General features: G+C 43.0%; 1 protein-coding gene across 1 annotated transcript in view; it reads right to left on the bottom strand.

Moving 5' to 3' along the window:
* KIF26B (kinesin family member 26B) overlaps nt 1–22,598 on the bottom strand; it is a 429,471-nt gene that overhangs the window by 157,162 nt on the left and 249,711 nt on the right. The window lies entirely within an intron of this gene.

Genomic DNA, 22,598 nt, shown 5'->3' with positions numbered 1-22,598 from the left:
AACTATGGGATAGCTATGGAATAGCTACTCACAGTGCAACACTCCTGAAATCGACGCTAGCCTCGGACCATGGACGCACACCACCGAATTAATGTGCTTAGTGTGGCCATGTGCACTCGACTTTATACAATCTGTTTTACAAAACCGGTTTATGTAAAATCGGAATAATCCTGTAGTATAGACATAACCTTAGTGTTTGTGTTTAATTACTGTGCAGTATCTTTAGAATCTGGACACAATTTGTGCTTTCTGCTTGCATTGTAAAAGATGCCATAAACATGTCTCTACTGCCCAGTAAACACCTGGGCCTTATTGTTTCCTTTATATTTATGTACACAGTCAATTTCATAGCAACAATAAAGCTATCAAGGCTGTACATTTCAGAGCAATCTTTTACTTCTTGGGTGGTTAAATGCACACACGGGCCCCATATAGTGCCTTAATGATTGGACTCCAATACAGCTGGGCTATAAACATCCAGAAATTCACTGTTGTGATCTACTGCTTAATTGTAACAGATAGTAAAATAGGTCCAAATCCTTGATCAGGGCCTGACCCCAGAAATTCAGAGCCCTTTTTCACACTGGAAAAACTTACTGAAATCAATAGGCTTGATTCCGATTTCATATCAGAGTTACCACCGTGTAAATCCACCAGCTACAATGGAGTTACTCTTGAGATACACCACCATAAGCAAGGTCAGAATCTGGTGAAATGAGACCACTGTGCGAGGACTAGGACACCCTAGGGCTGTCTCCCATACAGAAGTTCAAAGGGTGACAAACCCAGGGACAATTTAGGGAATCTCCCATACAGCAAACAGTAGGGATGGGCGCTCCAGATGGAAACTATCTTTAACAGGCTCCTTCCTGGCTACATCAGTCTTGATATGAAGCTGTTGGCACTGGATGTCTCATTCTCTCCATCTCCTCCAGGCAGGTTTGCATATCTCCCACCAGCTGAGCCAAGACAGCCCCAGGAGACTGCACACTGGTTGCCCTGCTGGCTCAGTGGGCTAAGGCCAGACAGCTGACACAGCGCGAATGGGAGCATCTGCGACAGGGGCCTGAAGCAGCTTCTGAGACTACAGGGACTAGGCTTCTGTCCACATTATCCACCCAGTGTTCCTGAGGCTGCTCCTGCACTCAGGACAAGCCACTACTAAGACCTTGGCTGGATGAACAAAAAGGGGTTTATTTGGCTGCCACTCCCTTTAGGTGGGGTACAACCTACCAAGCACAAGAAAGACACTGTTAACAAACAATAGTCCCTCATTAGGCCTACCTTTCTCCAGGGAGGATCTGGCAAGCAGCAGTCTCTCAAACAGTTTCTGGCTCCAGCCAGGCCTCTCTCACACAGAGCATGAGCTGGAAGTCTGTTCTTTCCTGGTCAGCCCCCCTCTGAGCTGTGCGCTCTTCCCTTTTAACCCCTCCTTCCATGTCCCACACCTATTGCAAGTGTAGCATGGCAGGGCTCCCTGAGCCCACAACAGCTCATTATCTCTTTCCTGGCCGGTGTGGTGTTTGCACACCCCCATCAATGTGCTCACCTTAAATGAATAAAATGAATAAAAGTGATCCGGGTAATTATAGGCCTGTTAGCTTGACGTCTGTCGTGTGTACGGTTGAAAATTTTTAAGGAGAAGTAGCTAAGGACTTGAGGTCAATGGTAACTTGGGACGAGGTTGCACATGGATTTACTAAAGGTAGATCGTGCCAAACCAAACCTAGATTCTCCTTCTTGAGAAGTGACGGATACTTAGACAAGGGAAATGTGGTAGATCTAATTTACCTCGATTTCAGTAAGGCTTTGCACGGTTCCGCATTGGAACTGTTAGTTAATTGGAAAAGAGGGGAGAATGTGAAAGTTGTTAAGTGGATAAGACTGGTTAAAGGGGAGACTCCAGGGGTGCGTACTCAAGGGTGAATGTCAGGCTGGAAGGAGAATTACTAGCGGAGTCCCTCAAGGATCGGTTTTGGGACCGTCTTATTTAACTATTTTTACTACCTTGGCACAAAGAGCGGGAATGTGTTACTAAAGTTTGCGGATGACACGAAGCTGGGGGTATTGCTAACCGGAGAGGACCGGATACTATTCAGGAAGATCCGGACCACCTTGTACACTGGAGTTAATAGTATAGGATTGAAAGTATAATAGTGAAAGTGGGCAAGGTCATGCACTTAGGCTTAATAATAAGAATTTTAGATTACAGTTGGGACGCATCAGTTGAGAACGCGGAGGAGGAGAAGACCTTGGAGGTATGGTATCGCAGGCATGACTATTGAGCCGCCAATTGTGATAGGCTGTCAAAAAGCAAATGCTGGTTTTGGACTGCATCGGGCGAGGTATTTCCAGCAAGGAGAAGGAGGTGTTTAGTGCGTTATACGGGCGATGGTGAGACCCCCTGGAATTGTGTGCAGTTCTGTGTTGTCCCTGTTAAGAAGTGAATTCAAACTGGAACAGGGTCAGAGACGCGGGCTACTAGGATGCTTCCGAGGAATGGAAAATCTGCCTTATGAAAGAGACTCAAGAGCTTGGCTTATAAGTTCACGCCTCGCCAAGAAGGCTTCCCGGGGCGGATATGCTTGCTCTATATACATATATCAGGGGATTAACGTTAGGGGGTGAGAATTATTTAAGTTTCATACTAATGTGCGCCGGGCAACGAATGGTTACAAACTGGATATTAGGAAGTTAGACTTGAAATAGCGAAGTTCTCTAAACCATTAGGGGAGTGAAGTTTCTGGACGGCCTTCCGTGGAAGTAGTGGGGGCAAAGACTTATGGGCTTTAAGACTAGCTGATAAGTATATGAGGGGGATGTTTATTCGCAGATAGTTTTAATTTGGGCACATTAGTTTGCATTTCGGCCAGTAGTCTGCTCCAATGTGAGGGGAGGTTGGATGGTGATGGGAACTGAGTCTACTGAGCAGAGATCTCTTTCTGGGTGCTGGACTGGTGAAGTCTTGCCCACATGCTTCAGTGTTTAGCTGATCGCATCTATTGGGTCGGGAGGAATTTTCCTCAGGGTCGGATTGTGCAGGGCCCTGCGAGTTTTTTCGCCTTCCTCTGCAGCGTGGGGCATGGGCGTCCAGTTGCTGGTGGATCCCTGCAAGCATTGAGGTCTTCAAATCTTCATTTTGACGCTTTCCAATACTCGTCATTGGGTTCGGGGTTGTTATAAATGTGTATGGGTAGGGTTTTGTGGCCTGCCTTGTGCAGGAGGTCAGACTAGATGATCATATTGGTCCCTTCTGACCTATGAGTCTATGAGTCTATGAGTGTAACTTTAAGAAAGTGATGACCACATACCATCTAAAAATCACAGGCTCCTTCTAAATGTCTCAAGTAGGACAACCAAATATTGAGACACCCCAAATCACTAGTTACTTTTAATATTTAGTCTGGTCATCTTTACCCTTCCTGTACGTGCAGAGTGACATAGTATTTGTTTGCACCTGACTAATGTCCTAGCCCCTATCCCTCTAATTTCTTTAAATGCCTTTATTTCGCTTTACAGACAGAATAGTCTCAATGGTCACAATGCTCTTGACTGTTCTTGTAAAGTTCCAAGGTCTTGAGAGTCAGACACTCATTACGCTACGCTTGATGCAGGAATCAAGCTAAACCATTATGTTTGGATACCATAAAATCAGATGGTTATCATTAGCTTAATATGGGAAGGAAAACAGCTCCATATTTTTGTAAGAAACTTAAATCAAATCAAACGTAAGCATTTATTAATTACTGAGTTGGTTTCTTACCAATGTATCTTCATGACATTGGGGAAAAAATCTCTCAGCAAAGAGCCTGACGACCCTTAAGGAGCTGAGTGCCCTCAATTTCCACTGAAGTTGAGAGTGCTCAACACCTTGCAGGTGTATAATTACACTAATTACATCTTACCGAAGGTTTGGATGTTAGAAGCGAACGTCAAGAGAAAATCCTCTTTGCTTCTACCTAGCGCTAGACTATTGCCAGATCCTTCTAGAGCTAGTACTGCCTTTAAAGTAACAGAAAGGCAGTGTGTACTGTTTTACATTTATGCTGTTTCCGTATAAAACAGTAAAGCTGTGCAAAATTGCCAAGTTTGATGATTTAGCTAAAAAGCATTAAGGGCTGGGGGTGACTAGGAGATTACACTGATGATGTAGTCTTTTGTAGTATCACCACATAGATTTTTCCAAAAGTTGGCGTGCAGGGATTGACCTCAGATCAATGGAATAAGAATATCAATTAAGAGAGGAATGGCCATGCTCCTGGTTAGTTAGCCCACTGCCGACCTTAACAAAGAGTCAGTAGTTTACATTTATGGCAGGAAATTCAAGGAAGTTACTATTTCAAGCCTTCCAATGTAAGGACCATTTAAAAGTAGTCCTTAGAGTCATAAACAATTATTTAACTGGAGTTTTCATGGAGTTTATAGGATTCGGGTTCTTTCACTACCTCAGATGCTAAAGTCTGACCACACAGTGCAGCAAGCTAGTTTTGCTTCATCTTGCCCCAGTCATTGCAACACACTCATAACATTAAGAGCAAAAGCAATGAACACACAGAATTACAGCCTATTTATTGCTGTTTTAACATTCGGGCTCGCAGAAGAACTAAAGGAGAAACTAAACTTTGTATTTTTCATTCTCGTCAATATTTTGAAAGCCAGCAAATAAAAACAAACAGTTGGATATTTCACTGAGGTATATACAATGAAATGCAATGCAGTAAGGATCACAGCTGATGGGCAACCTCCTATTTTAAGTTACTATGTTAAAGCATCTCCAAGATTTCCTGTACATCTTTGCCTGATCTTTATTTAAACATTGACAACTATGAGGTGACTGTATTTATTTGTGACAGTTTTTTTTGGTGATTGGTAGAAACAGGCTCAACTGCACATGGATATTAAAAGCCTCACCCTGTTCCAGTTGTTGGGTAATTTGTATGACATGGAGCCAAGCCTGCATACAACCTGCATTTGTTCTCAGTGCTCCAATTCTTTCTAATTCTAGAGCATACTTCCAATGATGATGAACTTGGTTGGCTGCTTCTACTGACCACAATGGAAATACATTGAAAAGGCACGTGTGGCACTGGGCAGTCCAAGACAAAAGGCACCTCAGGGCTCAAAAGCATACTGGAGTTTTTGAAATGTTTCATTTTTACTGCTGGTTCACATTACAAATAAATTCTAGTTTGTTAAAGAACAAACCAACTGCAGTTCCATTTTTTTTCAGGGAACAATGTAGTTCTTAAATTGCTCTCAATTTTTATTATTATTTATGATGACAGCGCTGACTAAATTGGGGTTCCATTATGGCAGATACTGTACAAACACACAAAACAATCCCTGTCCCCGGGGAATTGAGGCATAGAGAGATTAAGTGACTTGCACAAGGTCACACGGGAAGCCACATAGCCCAGTAAGCCTAACTTCAGTACCAGGCAAATTGGTTGAAACTATAGTTAAGAACAGAATTATCAGACCTAAATGAATACAATCTGTTGGGGAAGAGTCAACACAGCTTTTGTAGAGGGAAATCATGACACCCTCAAAGAATTCGAATAGATTGGTGAGGCAACAAAGCATGTGAACAAGGGTGATCCAGGGGGTATAGTAAACTTGGTCTTTTCTGAAAGCCTTTGACATGTTCCCACACCAAAGGCTCTTAAGCAAAGTGTGCAGTCATGGGATAAGAGGGAACATCCTCTCATGGATCCGTAACTGATTAAAAGATAAGAAACAAGGGTAGGAATAAATGGTCAGTTTTCACAATTAAGAGAAGTAATAGCACGGTCTGTCCTAAGACCTGTGCTGTTCAACATATTCATAAATGATCTAGAAAAGAGGGTAAACAGTGAGATGGCAAAATTTTCAGACAATAAAAAATTATTCAAGATAGTTAAGTTCAAAACTTAAGTGCGAAGAGTTACAAAAGGGTCTCAGAAAACTGGGTAGCTGGGCAACAAAATGGCAGATGAAATTCAAGGGCTAAGTGCAAAAAAAAAAAAAAATCCCAACTACATATACCAAATGATATGATCTAATTCAGCTGTTACCACTCAAGAAAGAGACCTTGAAGTCATCATGGATAGTTCTCTGAAAACATCTGCTCAATGTGCAAAGGCAGACAAAAAAGCTAACAATGTTAGGAACCATTAGAAAAGGGAAAAAAATATAATGCCACTATATAAATCCATGGTACACCTGCTCCTTGAATACTGCCTGCAGTTCTGGTTGCCCATCTCAAAAACACATATATTAGAATCGGAAAAGGTACAGAGAAGGACAACAAAAATTGTTAGGGTTATGGAACAGCTTCCATATGAGGAGAGATTAAAAAGATTCGGGGACTGTTCAGCTTAGAAAAGAGATGACTAAGGGGACATATGACAGAGGTCTATAGCATCATGACTTTTATGGAGAAAGTGAACAGGAAATTGTTATATATCCCTTCACAAAACACAAGAATCAGGGATCACACAATGAAATTAATAGGCAGCAGGTTTAAAACTAATGTAAGGAAGTACTTCTTCACACAATGCGCAGTCAACTTGTCGAATTCATTGCCAGGGAATGTTGTAAAGGCCAAAATATAACAGGGTTCAAAAAAAGAATGAGTAAGTCCATGGAGGATAGGTCCATCAATGGCTATTAGGCAAGATGGTCAGGGATGCAACCCTATGGTCTGGGTTTCCCTAAAACTTTGATTGCCAGAAGCTGCGTCTTCGCAACAGGAAAAGGAATAGGAAACTTAATAATTTGCCCTGTTCTGTTCATTCCCTCTGAAGCATCTAGTATTGGCCACCGTCAGAAGACAGGGCACTGGGCTGTTGGTCTGACCCACTATGGTCATTCTTAAGTCTATGGCAGAGATAGGAGTACAATCCAGATCTCCTGAGCCCCAATCCAGTGCTTTAGCCACAACACTGCCCTTCCTCTCTTATGATGACTTGGGAAGCAATTTGACAAGCTGTTGAACACCCTCACCATCCACTGGTTTCAGCTGGAATTACAAGTTCTTGGCATTTTGCAGTATCGGGCCCCAGTTCCTTGAGCAGTTGCCCTTAATATTTTACATTCTTTAATTGTGCTGCAAACTAAATTATTTAGACAAAGATGAGGCTGGAAAGCATTAGCATTGTTAGCGTGTATTGTCATTAAATAAACCTTTTGTTCTTACTTTTCTATTTTCAGTCAAGTGAAATGAAAAACGACATGAAATTAAACACATCATGCGAAGTAGTAATTCATTGCCTGAAAGCAGTAAACTGTATAGAGGTGCAATTAGATACCAAGAGGCAAAATTTGCAAAGGATGCAAAGCCTTTAATCTGCAGCTTTTTGCTCATTACCTATGGGTCTTTCAGTGAAAATCCAATTAATTTTCAATTCTAGAGACATTTCTCATGGATTTGGGTCTGCTGATTAAGTAAGCAGAAATTTGACATTTAGTTTTGTTTTCCAAGAAAGGCAATTTAAAAAAAAAACAATTTCTTTCTTTTAAAAGATGATATTTAAAACAGGTCATAAACCTCAGACCACAGTGGTGCCTCTAAATAAGGCCCTTTCCTGTTTCAAGAAAGAGAGGCAAACTCCACAACATAAACACTAAGATGGCTTTGCTCTTTCATTTTGCAGATTCCAGAGTGCCCAGTGATCGCCCAGTGATCTTTCTCCCCAACAACACTCACATGCAGGCCATCAACATGCTCAACCAATGGCTCCCATCCACCAATTAGTAGATGACATCCTCGTTTATCTCTCTTATCCATCAGGAGAAAACAGTGCTACCACCCCACTGACCCATGTGCCAATGCCTAAAAGAAATAGTTCCTGATTCCTGAATGCAGAACAGCTGGCTCTTGTTCAACCCTGGTAGAACAAAGATGATCCTTGAAGGAAGAGAAAAACATTTTGAGGAATTAGCAGAAACCTTGACTGCACCCAATGTTCTCTCAGAGCATCAAGGTGAGTGCAGTCTCAGAAGTCCTTCTGGACTCCCCATAGCTCCTACACAACCAAACACCCAGAAATCCCTTTTTCCTATTTAAGGTTAGCCAGAGGCCTCCTCTTTCTTTTTAGATGCAAATTTAGCATCAGTAATCTATGGCTTTGTCATCTCCAGGCTGGGCTACTGCAATATGCTCTAACTAGAACTAACCAAGAATGCTATATGTGGAAAGTTCACCTAGTAGAGCATGTCACAGCTCATTTCCAAACCAGCAAAGGCATGCCATCTCCATTTTCTGAGCTCTACACTGACTCCTCATACAATTTGATACCTGCTTAAAAATCCTGGTCTCATCTGCGAAGCACTAAATAGGTCAGGTGCTTGTTAGGCTGGGGACCACCTGACCCTCAATTTCTTTTCCAGAATGCCATATTCAATATCAGTGATGCAAACAGCAGCAGCTTGAGCAAAGCTGTCAGGGGCTGAAGGCAGGGTTCTCTTACTTGAAGGCCCTCAGTTGAGGAGCTCCCTAACATCAGGGGTCAGGTTTACCTTGTCGTCTTGCCACAGCCAGACCATAATCATCTGTTTGTGCAGGTCTTCTCCTAATAAGGAAGGCTGCTAAGCAGCTTGAGGACATCTCCTCCATAATTGATATCCCACATCCAAAAAAAGAAACACATCTAGTTAGAGGTTTGCCGATGGTTCTTTTAATTGAACTGAAATAACGTTTCTACCAGTTCTTGTATTGGGTGCCATCCATAGATAGATGGGATATGTTGGCATGGCTAAAGTGTGGCTTGTGACCCCATGTAGTTGTCCAATGCAGACGTGTTCTCCTGTTTGATGTAGGGATTAAGCTTTCCGGGCACTTGAATTAAGATGCAGGATTGCATGTCAGGTTCTGTTGCCTCTCTTCTCTATTTTAGAGATGAGGCAGCTACAATTTGCTCCTGTTCTGCTTTTCCATATAAAGGGAGCACAACATGTATTCCTCAAACAAGTAACTTTTATATCAGAAGAAAGAGACAGAACACTCTCTCTCTGGGACTAATTCACCTCTGTATTACTCTCATTTTATGCTAGTTAAACTCCACTAATTACCATAGCATTAAAATGGCAGAAAACTGAAGTAATACCATGGTAAATCTGACCCTTCCTATGCAAGAGAACACAGTGAGTCACCTTATCATTCTGGCCCTGAAACAGAAAGCAAAATAGCAGCTGCCTCACCACAGACACTCTATATTTAAAGGTGCAGAGCACAGAAAAGAGCATGACAACACATCTTATAATTTCACAGCTAGAAACACCCCCGTTATGTTTTTGCAGACTGGAGGTGAGTTGTGGGCTTCTAGCAAGCTGTCAATCAGCACAAAACTGGGTAAAGGTTAGGCACCCCATTAAGGTCCCTGACCAAAGAGATGAATTACTGTTAAAAGCTGCTGTCAAGTGTCATCTAGAAAAAATAGTTAAAAAGCCAAATCTGACTGGGGCCTCTGTGTGTTGCTGCAATACAAATTCAAAATAATTGTAACAAAAACATGTTACAATGTCATAAAATAGTGGCTAAAGCAACATGGAATGCCTTATCCACAGGAAATATGCTAGAATGTTAGCAAATTCCTTATGCCTCATGTAGTACCTGGCTACATGACACTAGGTGGAGTCCAAAAAGTCATCTTTTCATTCATGGTGCTGACAAACTCTAAAGGGGGTTATAAGTCTTATTTCATCCACCCTGTTCTAGAGTTGAGCGAGGAGGTTGTTTATTGAATAAGAACTTTCTCTGCATGACATGGCATGGCATCCCAGGGTGGATAATGTTACAACCTAGGATGTTATGATTCAAGTATCTCCTGATGCTTTATAAGGTTATCTTTAAAAGTCAATCTGATTTTGTAAAGTTTATGCTACTGTTGACCTTTAAGTCCCTGTCTTGCCGTTTATACAGTAAATGCAGAGTTCCAGTCTTCTTCCAAAGGGAGCCTACACTTTATACTTTTCTTTGTGTCTCTGGACTGCCTCATTGTTGCACACATGGGACTTCTAATCGATCCTCCTTTGCCATGAATTCCTATCAGTACTGAAGCAGGAATCAGGGCTGAGCTTTCTGAAATACTCATCAAGTTTTTAGGAAGTGTTAGGGAGTACACAGTATTAATGACTTGTTAAACCCTGCCCTGAGCAGTCGATACTGAGTAACTGCGCAGATCCAGAGGAAGTCTGGGGGGACAGACGGTGCCTCAAAGTGGCACAATCCCACCCTAAATTCTCTGGTGCATGGGGTGTGCAGTCTGGTCTCCATGGTGAGACCGGTTAGCTTTGCCAGTTAGTGTAGAAAGTAGGATGGGGATACAGCTCCCTCTCTTTTCTTCTTCTCCTCACTCTCACTGAAGTGATGTGCAACTGGGGGTGAAAGAAGGGAGCAGTCCCTGCACAAAAAACCACCCCTTTGCCATCTTCCCAACTCTTTGTCTGCAAGAGGAGTCCTTTTTCTTTTTCTTTTTACTTTGAAAATCTGGTCACGAGGTATAGGCGACAAGTTGATGATTTAAAGTCATATCAGTCTTACATTCTACTATACCTGGCCAGTAAATAAACCTTGGAATTTAGTTTCCCATATTACTAGAATCTATAACCTGTCCAAACACACTCACCATTTTATTTGGTTTAAACAAGATGGGAAAGAACTGAAACCCTGTTGAGAGGATGTGAGGTAGTTATGGAGAATGAAACCACCTGTGATCTGGCACATAGTGGGTTGCCTACTGAAATAAAATAACTCTCCAATTTAATCTACAGCAAAAACACTCTCCTGATCAGAATGAAAGCTTCATTCCATCCGTAAGGTATTGATCAATTTGTGACTTATCTTAGCAGCCTGGCCGTATCAGTTTAGGCCTTCTGGGCTCTGAGCAGATCATCATCAAACTCCTCAGAGACTATTACAGCCTCTTTCTCTCTTCATCCTCTCATCTTGACTCCTGCATTGTACTGCTCAGCAGTTTCACAGATTCCAGTCAGTTCCTTTCTAAACCACTGCTTGTAGATATCAGCATATCTAGACCCTTTCCTTGTTCACTACTAAAAAGCACTCTGTCCCCTCTCTCAGAACACTGCTCTTGGCAGCTAATCATTCTACTTTAATAGGATGCACATTAAGTTTCATAAGGGATTTAACAAGCAACATTTGGGGACTTTCAGAGACAATCTTATGAAGAATCACATAGATAACCACTCATGCTTCGGGAACTGCATTTATTTTTGGTCAATCTATCTTCCACTTTGCCCCCTCCCACCACCACCATAAGCTGTGGACATACTTTATAAGACCTGCAAAGAAGCCTTATTCAAACATTCACTTCAAGAATTAATATCAACTCAGCAGGCTGTGAGTTTTAGGAAGAGAATAGTTTAATCTGAGGTAGTTCATAATGCATCCCATGTTTCCCCAAGTTCTCTCTCATTGGATTTCTAGGTACGAGCTTTTCCCTTCTTTCCAGTTCTTAATATGAAAATATGCCTTAATATTCTTTAACCTGTGTATGGCACTTAAGATACTACAATGGTAAGTGCAGTAGGAATGCCATAAACTGATAGACAGCCTTATATTATGCAGTACAACCATATACTTATTTGGCCGTGTCCACATACAAAAGTTGTACTGCTTTACTATATAGACATGGTTAAAGTGGTACTCTTCTCCCCCAACTGGGGAGGCAGTTAAACTGGTACAAAGGTGTTTATACTAGGACAGCTTCTTCTCATATGGGAAAAAGGAAAGGCCACAGAGGTATGAAGTCGTTATATCAGTACAAACAAAATAGTATAACTGCCTCCTGGTATAACTATTCAGGCTGTAGTTATGTTATACCAGCAAGGTGTGATAATGTAATCCTTACTCTCTCTATTAGTTCTTACTCATTGTACTAAATACGACTACTTGTCTGAGGGCTTGGCTACATTGGCACTTTACAGCGCTGCAACTTTCGCGCTCAGGGGTGTGAAAAAACACCCCCCTGAGCGCTGCAAGATGCAGCGCTGTAAAGAGCGCTGGGAGGGCCGGGCGGGCTCCTAGCAACTGCCACGGCTACACCCATTAAGAGTGTGGTTTACAAGGCAGGCTCTCTCCCAGCGCTGCGGCTCTGACTACACTCACACTTCAAAGCGCTGCCGGGGCAGCGCTTTGAAATTTCTAATGTAGCCATACCCTGAGTAACCTTTGTTGAGCCCTTAGGCTAAAGCAGACTAGCATGGTCTTTTACAGAATTGTTTTCTTTTTCCAGAAATCCACCTCCCAAAATAAAGTTGTTTAAAAATAGCCAGAGTCCATGTTTTACAGGAGTAGCCAGCATTTTATATCAGCTGGAGCGATACATCAGCTCTGTATGGTTATATTTCACACCTTTGACACTGCGTGGAGACACTCTCTGATCATGTTAAATTCAAATCAATACCGTGAGGTGCAGTTTCAGTCAATCTCACAAGATACAATCTCACTCACCAGCTGACCAATGCTGACCTCAGCTTTATTCATGTCTGAGCTTGCACAAGAAACTCGCAGTGTGAGCCCACTCCTCCAGGGTACTGAGGACCTCTGAGTGCCTTCAGCTCAACGGAAGACAATGGAACTTAAAAATGCTGAGCATCTTGCAGGATGAGGCCCTGCCTGTGCACCTTGCTTCTCTGTGAACCTGATCCTGCAGAGTGCTGACAGCTTAATTGCTACTGAAGTAAGTGGAACCCAAGAGTGCCAAGACCCCCCCGCCCCCAAGAAGACACTCAAGACCTCATAGGATCAGGACATAAAAGCCTGCATTTCAGACTCAGTGATTGCATGTACTATAAGGAGGTTCTTTATAATGATCTACCACGGATTCAGAGTCTTATAATGAGAGGAATGCTAGACGTAGCATGTGCAGCTCTCCCATGCCCCTGTACCTGACACTGCGAGGAAAGGCAGAATTAGAAGAGCAAAGTTTGTTTTCATGTTATTTTTCCACCAACCCTGAGATCACTGCACAGGTTGCAAGCCAGGCATACTGTATCAGTTGATGTTAATGCAGAGATAAATTGAAGTATGTAGGGAAAAAAAACCCACATCCTATTTTAAGTAGTCATCTCATACAATAGGCAGCAAGCAAACTTATTCTGAATGCTTGGATATGTTGTCACATTGCCACGAGAACGGCGAATTTAAATAGGTATGTGTAGCCATTTGGAGATTATTGTTTTTAATTAGTCTGTAATAAATGTTAGTTACATGAAGTCTTTTCAGGTTGAATTAGCAGGAAAAAAGAGCCAAGGAGATTAAAACTGCAGCGTGTCTAAATCATTCCAAAGCTAAGGGCAAAAATCTGCCCTTACTTATAGAAGCCACTCTGGGTATGGGAAAGATGCTAGATACTTATTAGTTACGAGAGCCATCACCACCCTGGACTTGGGTGACCAGACAGCAAGTGTGAAAAATCGGGACTGGGGTGGCAGGAGGGATAGTTGCTTATATAAAAGAGAAAGCCCCTAATATTGGGACGGTCCTGATAATATTGGGACATCTGGTCACGCTACAGGATTCTTCAAGGCAGGCAGCTGCAACTTATGGACAGCATACACGGCTGGTCCTGAGAAAAGGAGCACCTTTCACCCACTAGCTAGGAAGTGCAGCAGCTCATGTGCAACATGGCTGGAGGCTTAGCCATGCCCCTTAAGGTCATGGTATGCAAGAGCGTTCATTAGCCAGCACTCCAATCTAGCACCCTCTTGAGTGCTAGGCTGGAATGATGACCTAATGCTGCATGGGGCTAATAGGATCCCTAGACCCTCTTTCCCCACCAATGCGTACACACAGCAGAGGACAGGATTTGTCTCTACATTTCTTATGCTTCTAGACTTTCTTTTTCTGCCACTTGCTCTATTGATTAATTTTTAATGATGAGCCAATAACTTGGGAGTTCAAAACTCCTGAGGGCCATGCACTTGTGAGCCTGATAAGGAAACAAACAAGAACAGAAGGAAACTTCTGTGGACATTTACCAGCAGCAGCAAAATGAGCCTCTATCACAACAAACTGCTGTTCTTTGCAGGGCTGCTCAGCTATATACACAGCACGTCCTGTTATGCAGAGAGATACCATGGCACTAGAAACTTGGCAAACAGCAGAATGAAAAATATATTTTAAGCACGAGCAAATAATTGTGTGTATTGAAGCAAGCACGGCAGCTATGGAAATACCGGGACAAATTCTCATCAAGTGTAAATCAGAATTGCTTCACTGACTCCAGTGTCAATTTACACTAGCTAAGGATCTGGTCCACTGTATCTGGAAACCAGAAGCTTGCCTCAGTCTTTTAGCTTGAACTTACATGAAATTGGCTGTTTAGATCTCAAACTAGGAATTTTTCCCAAACTGGAAAAGATTGTCCTTTCTAAACTGGATTAGGCCCAATCATAAAAATAACTCTGGCACATACAAATAATGCTAACTAGTATTAATTACATACTGTTTTATTGGTTTTTGATCCATCCAGGCTCTAGATTGATTCTGCATCAGAAAGATAAGGACCCATCCAGATGCAAGCCTGTCATTCACATGTATTATTCAGCTATCCAGTTATGAAAAATTCTGCATAATCTCAGCATTAGAAACTTCTCGTGGTAACTTATGTACAAACCAGGGGAATATATTGTTTTGCTTATATTTTTAAAATGTGCATACTGAAAGCTATAAAAGAAGCAAAGAAGGAAACAAAATTCTTCTGATTTACTGTCTGAATAATCAATCATATTACTTACACTGCTTTCCACTCCATCATCGTTACATTATGGCTACATAACCAAACACAAGATTAACTTCAAGTCCGTTCACAGGGTATTTCGCTCAGATCTGCGGCCATCTCACAAGGAAATACAACAATGCGAAGGTGAAGAAAGAAGGACATGAAAATCCTCAAATCCGCAGGGGCTGTGCATTCCCAGAATGAACCCAGGAATCAAGGCTCTTGAGATATTCTAGTGCTCCCAAGCTGACTTTGCCCCAAGATACTGGCTCTATTGAACTTCAGATCCAATTCAGCACCTGTTTCAGCAGCACATTTCCCATCTATAGCAATTTTTAAATAGCATGTTGCAACCTTTCCAATGCAGCTTTCTAGAAAAAAACTGCATCAGTTTCTGTCTTCTCTGCAATCTGGGAGCGTGTGAGAGACAGACAGAGAGAGAATGTCTGTGTGTGACAGAGAAACAGAGAGGGAAACACTTGCTGGAACTCCCATTAACCTACTGTAGCCCAGGAATTCCCTTATGGAGCAGCCGCAATGGAACAAACCATCAAACTGAAGTGGTTTTAAGCCTTTGCAATGATATACATCAGGTCATTCATGTCTATTTAATAAGTCTGTATATGTATTTGCTATGCATTATTTACATACTGTACATGCATACAGAAACAGACATACGGTACACACATGTTCAATTTGTACATGTACAAATGTGTGCAGATACTGAACTGCTGAGAGGATGAATTCCCTCTCCTTTCTCTTACCTTTTGCTTAGCCATACTGGTTCCCTCTTTCAATTCCCCAACCCCCCCACACTCTCCATACTCTTCTCCTATTTATTACCAAAGGACATGTTTCAATCAAAGGGCAGTCTGAGAGATGGAATGAAACTGAATATACAATAATTATACTGAGATCTGGGAATTTACCCAATGCGTCTGTTCTCTTCTCAAGGGGAATTACTGCATCAGCTGTGTGCTGGGCCCTGTACCATAAAAAGTTGAAGACATGAGGCATGATTCTTCACTTCCTCACATCCTGTTCAATCATTTACACCTGGGCAAAGTGGGTGTAAAATGCTGATTAACGCCATGTCCACCGATGGAGCTGCTCCACTGTAATAGCGCTCATGTAGCTGTCTATGCTGACAGGAGAGACATAATAAAACCACCTCCATGAGCAGCAGAAGAGTGCTGTGATGCTAGCGCTTATGCTGCCAAAATGCATGTCGCTCGGGGGGGGGTGGTGTTTTTTCACACCCCTTAGCAACATACGTTTTGCCAACATAAGTGGTAGAGTAGACATGGCCTCAGAAGCAATTTATTTATTTGGGAAGTTTTAACAAGTTTAGAAATCTTTGTCATGTGAATAGAGAAATTGATAATCATGACTACAGTCATTTTTTGTTTAGAGATACATTACACACTGATATAATCATCAGCGCTCTCTAGTTATCACACTACCCAGGATTCATTTTACCTCCACTTTCCACTCGTTTTGCAGATGTAATGACCACACAAGGCAAAAGAACATTGGAGAAATAGGCCCTATAGTTTTCCTCCCCAGGGAGCAGTTCTAAATCACAGGGGGATGTCTCATTGCCCAAATGTAGGTGACAAAGTCCTGTCTACACTTATTTCATTCTAATAAGTTCAATATAGTTGTAACAGTGTGTACAGTACACACACAAAAAACGTATAGCTGCATACAACACGCAAAGGAAGGAGCACTGGCTTTAATGCTTTGTTTCTAAATTCTGTGCTCAGTTTTCTACATGCATAGGTGCACTGCATGGGGAGAAGGGTGCAGGAGCCTTGCATGCCAAACAAAGCCTGGATACAGTCCAGTTGGAACAGAGGCACCTCTACCAGACTGGAGTCATCACCAGCACTAGCCTCCCCAAAGGGGACAGACTGAAGAGAAGGTGGGGCCAGACCCCTGGCTTCCCTATGTCAGCTGACTGAGCTGGCCTGGTGGTGGTGAAGGCGCACACTTCTAAAGAGCTATGGAACAGTTACTCTACCATGTGCTCTCCTGGAGCCCCAGGAATAACTGTGGCTGAGTCAGGCAGAATTATTTCAGGGAAATGCCTGCTGCCACACCACCTCTCCACAGCTTTCCCCCACCCACAGAAACAAGCTGTGGCCTAGGGCAGGAGCCTGGCCCTATTCCAAGGAAAATTTAAGTAAAATTCTGAAGAGGTAGAGAGCTGAAGGTCAGCTATTGTATTGCTGTGCAACAGTAGTAAAAACCTTTCCTTCTTACAGCAGTTTCCTTTTGCATTGGTATTTAAAAAAAAAAAAAGTTTCCTTCTTGCCTATATGTGTTCAAAATTTTCATACATTTTTGGTAGACTGTAAAGAATTTTGTAAATTATTGTACAGCGCAGCAAGAACTAGCAAGTTACTATGAACCACAGGGCTAATATGTGAAGTGGTTACTGTTGACAAGCATGTGTCATATACACCCCATGTGCTAAAGTCAAAGGTGAATTGTGCACCTAGAGGGCTACCACAGCTGGGCCCTTAAGAAGTGCATTGGACTATACAATATATTATGATGTGCATGTGCACACAATCCTATAGCTATTTTCTGCACAAGGGAAGGAAGCGTATGAACTGTATTCAGAGGGGAGGACCAGCACAAGGCACTATGCGGTGCGGCTCTGCCACTGTAAGCTCTCTAGCATAGCTGTAGCCTTATTCAAAGTAAATGTGTTTGCAGTAACACATAGGCCTGTATTTAAGAGCTTAATATTCCTCTTGTGTATTGCATTTGCAGTATGCATCATGTATATCAGCTTTTAAGACAATGGTAAAACAGGGGGTGTTTATTGCTGCCCCCTTTGTCACTGTATGAGTTTTATAGCTCGTCCTTCCTGGGAAAAGGCTGAATGGAAAATAATGAAATTTTTAAAAGAGCAACTGCAAATGTCAGTGTCTTTAATAGAACAACAAATGTCAATCACCTTTACCGTCATGTAAATACACGGTTAGATTCTGTTTACAGCACCTGAGCCACAACCACTGAAGGCAACAGGAGTGTACCTCTGACAGCAACAGGCTTTGGATCATGCTCTTAAAATGTTCTGGAGACGAGGATGCGCCACCCCAGCACATAACAGGAGGAGCACATACACTGCTCTACATATTTATAGGGTACAGATTACTCCCCTCAGTGTGCCAGTCCCACTGTGTGAGTTGATATGTGTGTCTGTGGAGGGACAATCGGGGACACCTCTCTATCTTCTCCCGGCACCCTTTGGGAGGAGTAGAGGGATCAGAGAAAGTGGAGTCTTTGCTCTCCTCTCAGTGCAAACTGCACTTGTGCCAAGCTCTTCCATGGAGCATGTGGGGGGGGAGGGGCAGGAGGGGGAGAGAGAGCGAATGCTACTTTCCTCTGCCTCACCCACCCCCACAGCACACCCACAAAGAGGCCAAGCAGTACCCTGCCCTAAGTGAGTAGCAAGATACATTTAAGACACCCCATTTTAAAGGAGTTGCCAAAAATATTTATCTATAGCATGGTTCTAGTGCTTAATGGAAACTGCATATCAGAAGAACAGCTTCCTCACCCTCAAAGTGCTGGTGACTATGAAGACATATGATATAGCTCACTCACAGGTGAGTGATACAACTCACCCAACGGCTACTAAAATAATAATGGGCACCAAAAGGCAAGACGATGAAGCCATGCCTAAGGATAAATACAGCACTTCCTCAGACCCAAATTTAATTCCCAGCTCAACAGACCCTTTTTCATAAGCGGCTGTTTTAGAATATTCAAGAAAAAGAGTATACCATGGATGAGCCTTGACCAGCAAGTCATAGAGTGAGTGTCTTATCTATTTACATTATAAGACAACAGAAATTGACATTCTTAACGTTTTAATCAGCGCTCAATAGCAGGTTGAAAAACTTCTTAAAATTTTTTATTCTACTGGAATAATATTTCCCAATCCTTTCTGACAGAAACCCAATTGTGCTGGTCATTTGGTCACAAAGTCCAAATGTTGGCAATATATCCTATCTCTGTTCTAGCCAACAGTAACCTCTGGTTTATCTTGTGGTACATTCCATGTTTTATCTCCTTTCATGGGTGGTCTAGCCTCCATTCTCTATTTCTGTAAAAACCTTTGTACAGGTTTGTTAAAACCTATCCTGCATCCCGTAAAACTCTTCCCTAAGTTAACTGGACCTGCCCACATATGCCCAGAGGCAGAATGTGGCAATTAATGTTAATACACTCCAGTGTTTGTGCCTATAAAGTTGTTCCTTTGATACTAGTTCCTCTAGTAGAATATGTTCAAACAAAAAGGTGTTTTTATCCAAAAATTAATCTTCTTCAAAACAAAATTTTTCCCCATAATTTCTCTCAACACTTGTAAAAAAAATTTTAACAACACTATCAAAATTTTTTGCTTACAGAAAATAGTATGGGGACAAGAATATCTAATATTCAGCGCTTTTAAAAGTCATTTGGAAGAGGTATAAGAGCTCAGACTTAAGCAATCTTTAGGGATTAGGAGCAGACTTCCCCGCAGGGAAGATTTACCCTTATCTGTCTACTGTAAAGTTTCTTGCACCTCCCTCAGACGGCCAAAGTTTTTAGTGCTGGCTGTTGCATGCCTCTTCCAACGTGGCAATTTCTGCATTTCTAGGATGCACTGTTGCAGTTCCTATATTGTTGCAGTTCCATCTACTCAATGCACCAACTCATTTCTGGTTAATGATGTGCCAACATGGTTCCTGTAATATAGCAACTGCTACTTTTTGACATAGACTTGGCTCTGCTGGCTGCACTGATGCAGCCTTTTACTTAGTGACCTGATGCAATTCCTGTCACAGTTCTGACTTGGAGCACGGATGCAGTACAGACAACCTGGTGTACCAGTGTAACATGGCTCCTCTTGTAGTGAGTAAAAATGACATGATTTCTTCTGCAACAACACAAGGAGGTTGCTACGGCCTGTGCTCTAAGTCATTGATCATACAGGAACCGTGTTTTGTTGGTGCACTGCTTAGACAGTAGACAACATTTCATACCCGGGTAGTCAGGTCACATTGAGGCTAAAATGTTAGGGACCTTGTACTTGTAACAAAGGCAGAGGGTGTGTCATATACATTCTGAGCTGTAATATGACCAGAATCTGGGTCAGAAAACTCGTGGCCCAGGAAGATGTCAGCCAGAAACACCACAGGGAATCTATCAAAGGGTTGGTGGGGAGATGCAAGTTTCACAGAGAGAACTTGATCCACTGACAATCAAAATTTTCTGCTGACAATCCTCCTGGAAGATAAAAGGGGGAGAGGCAGCAGAGACAGGAAATGTGAAACCACATTCAAAGGAAATTAGAAAAGCAAACAGAAAAGCAAACTAAGGCTGAGCAATGCATCCAATTATTTCACACAGCACATGATTACTATTCCCCCTTTCTGTTTTTGTTTTAATTGACAGAATCTGAAGCACAGATGGTCGCACTAAATTTAAATTAATTTAAATCAGGAAAATAAAAATCAATCAGCTGAAAAAACAGTGAAATTATGACTAATACTGCAGCAGTCAATGGAGCTGATGTTTAGAGGCACCCATTATAATCAATATCTTTGGAGAATATCGTTTTAGAGTTGGTTTTATCAGACTCTTAATTTAGGGTTGATAAAGTTTTGGTTGGAGAATTTTCTCTCTTTAAATTAATGACAACTGAAGATCAGATTATGCCTGGCACCTCCATGTGTCTCTGCCTATATTTTTAGGTTCTTATATGAAACACATCCCCATAGTATCAAAGTGTATAAGAAGAAAGGTTTCAGAGTAGCAGCTGTGTTAGTCTGTATCCGCAAAAACAACAGGAGTACTTGTGGCACCTTAGAGACTAACAAATTTATGTGAGCATAAGCTTTCGTGGGCTACAGCCCACTTCATCAGACGCACAGAATGGAACATACAGTGAAGATATATATATATGCATCCTCACTATATGTTCCATTCTATGCGTCCGATGAAGTGGGCTGTAGCCCACGAAAGCTTATGCTCACATAAATTTGTTAGTCTCTAAGGTGCCACAAGTACTCCTGTTCTTGTTATAAGAAGAAAGACTCTATGGTAATAGGGTGACCAGGTGTCCGGGTTTTGGCCAAAACACCCGTTTGAAAAGGGAACCTAGCGGCTCCGGTCAGCACTGCCGACCAGGCCATTAAAAGTCTGGTGGTGCTGCAGAACTAAGGCAGGCTAGTGTGTCCTGGCTGGCAGCACGCTGCGCCCTGGAAGCGGCCAGCAGGTCCGGGTCCTAGGCAGGGGGACCACGGGGCTCCGTGCGGTGCCCCTGCCCCCAGGCAACAGCTCTGCAGTCCCATGGCTGGTTCCCAACCAATGAGAGCTAAGGGGGCGGTGCCTGCGGGCGAGAGCAGCACATGGAGCCTCCTGCCCCCCGCCCCCAAACCTAGGACCCGGACCTGCTGGCTGCTTCCAGGGCACACACAGCGTGGTGACAGGACAGACAGGCAGACAGCCTGCCTTAGCCCTCCCCACCGCTGCGCCACTGACCAGGAGCTGCCCGAGATAAGCCCAAACCTCAAGCCCCTGCTCCAGACCTGATCCTTCCCAAACCCGGAGCACCTTCTTGGACCCCAGACCCTGCATCCCCAGCCCAGAGTCCTCCCCACCCCTGCACCCCAACCCCCTGCCTCAACCCACAGCCCCCCCTTTCACTCCAAATCCCTTAGCCCCACCTCCCAGCCTGGAGCCCCATCCTGCACCCCAAACCTCTCATCCCCAGCCCTACCCTAGACTCCACACCCCCAACCGCAGTCCCCCCCCCCACACCAAATCCATGCCCCAGCCCAGAGCCTCCTCCTGTACCCTAAACCCTTCATTTCTGGCCCCACCTGGAGCCTCACGCCCTCCCACATTCCAACCCCTAGCCCCAGCGCAGTGACAGTGAGTGAGGGTGGGGGAATGTAGTGAGCGGGGGGGCGGGGCCTCAGGGAAGGGGCAGGGCTAGGGTGTTCAGTTTTCTGTGACTAGAAAGTTGGCAACCCTATACAGTGATGAAGTCTTTATAACTAGGTAGATTAAATAGAGTACAAGTAGTCTCTCTCTCTCTCTGGACCCCCTGCACAGGGGCCAGACAGAACAGCAGCACCTGTGCTCTCGTGTACCTTTTCCCCTTTCTGCATCTGCCAGTGGAGAAGCAGCAAAGCTGCACCGCCCTACCAGGTGGAGTGCATTTACTCCACTCCATATACTGGGTCCTTAGTAAAGAAGAATATTAATATTAATAACTAATTTTTTTTTTAACAGCAAATGCTGAATACAGTAACTTTTCTTTTCTGGGCCTGTGCAGTTTTGACATCTGCAGTCAGATGAACTACATAGGAAATATGTCCATCATGTTATTGTTTAACAATACACATGTGAAAGACACAGGCTTCCCATGGATGAATACACTAAGCCTCAATGTTCTCTGGGAGGTTTTTCATTTAGGTATTCACTATGTCCCTAGTGGCTCATGCAAGCTTCCCCAGGGACTTCTAATTTAAAGTACCACCTGTAGGCATCTGCTCCCCTGTAAATTATTCAAGAAGGCCATCTGGCCAGGAGGTTCATTTCCCTCTGCTGGCTCCACCTAGATTTTCCCTCCACGTTGCCTCATTAATCAGTTTAAATATATGTCCATATCTCCAGTAGTGAAATATTTAGTTGTCATGGTTAGACAACTAAATATTTACTCATCAGTGCACCCAACGGAGACATATTTAATCATTAAATTACCTGGTATCAAGTATTTCAGTCTCTGTGCCACTGGTGACTAACCAATCAGTTCCCAAGGCAACTTCCAGGAATTTTAGATATCAGACTGATTCAAGATGG

This window comes from Chelonoidis abingdonii, chromosome 3, assembly GCF_003597395.2.
Source record: "Chelonoidis abingdonii isolate Lonesome George chromosome 3, CheloAbing_2.0, whole genome shotgun sequence".
In the NCBI taxonomy this organism is placed as follows: domain Eukaryota; kingdom Metazoa; phylum Chordata; order Testudines; family Testudinidae; genus Chelonoidis; species Chelonoidis abingdonii.
Note: the sequence above shows the minus strand (reverse complement) of the source record. Positions and strands in the feature narration are given on the sequence as shown.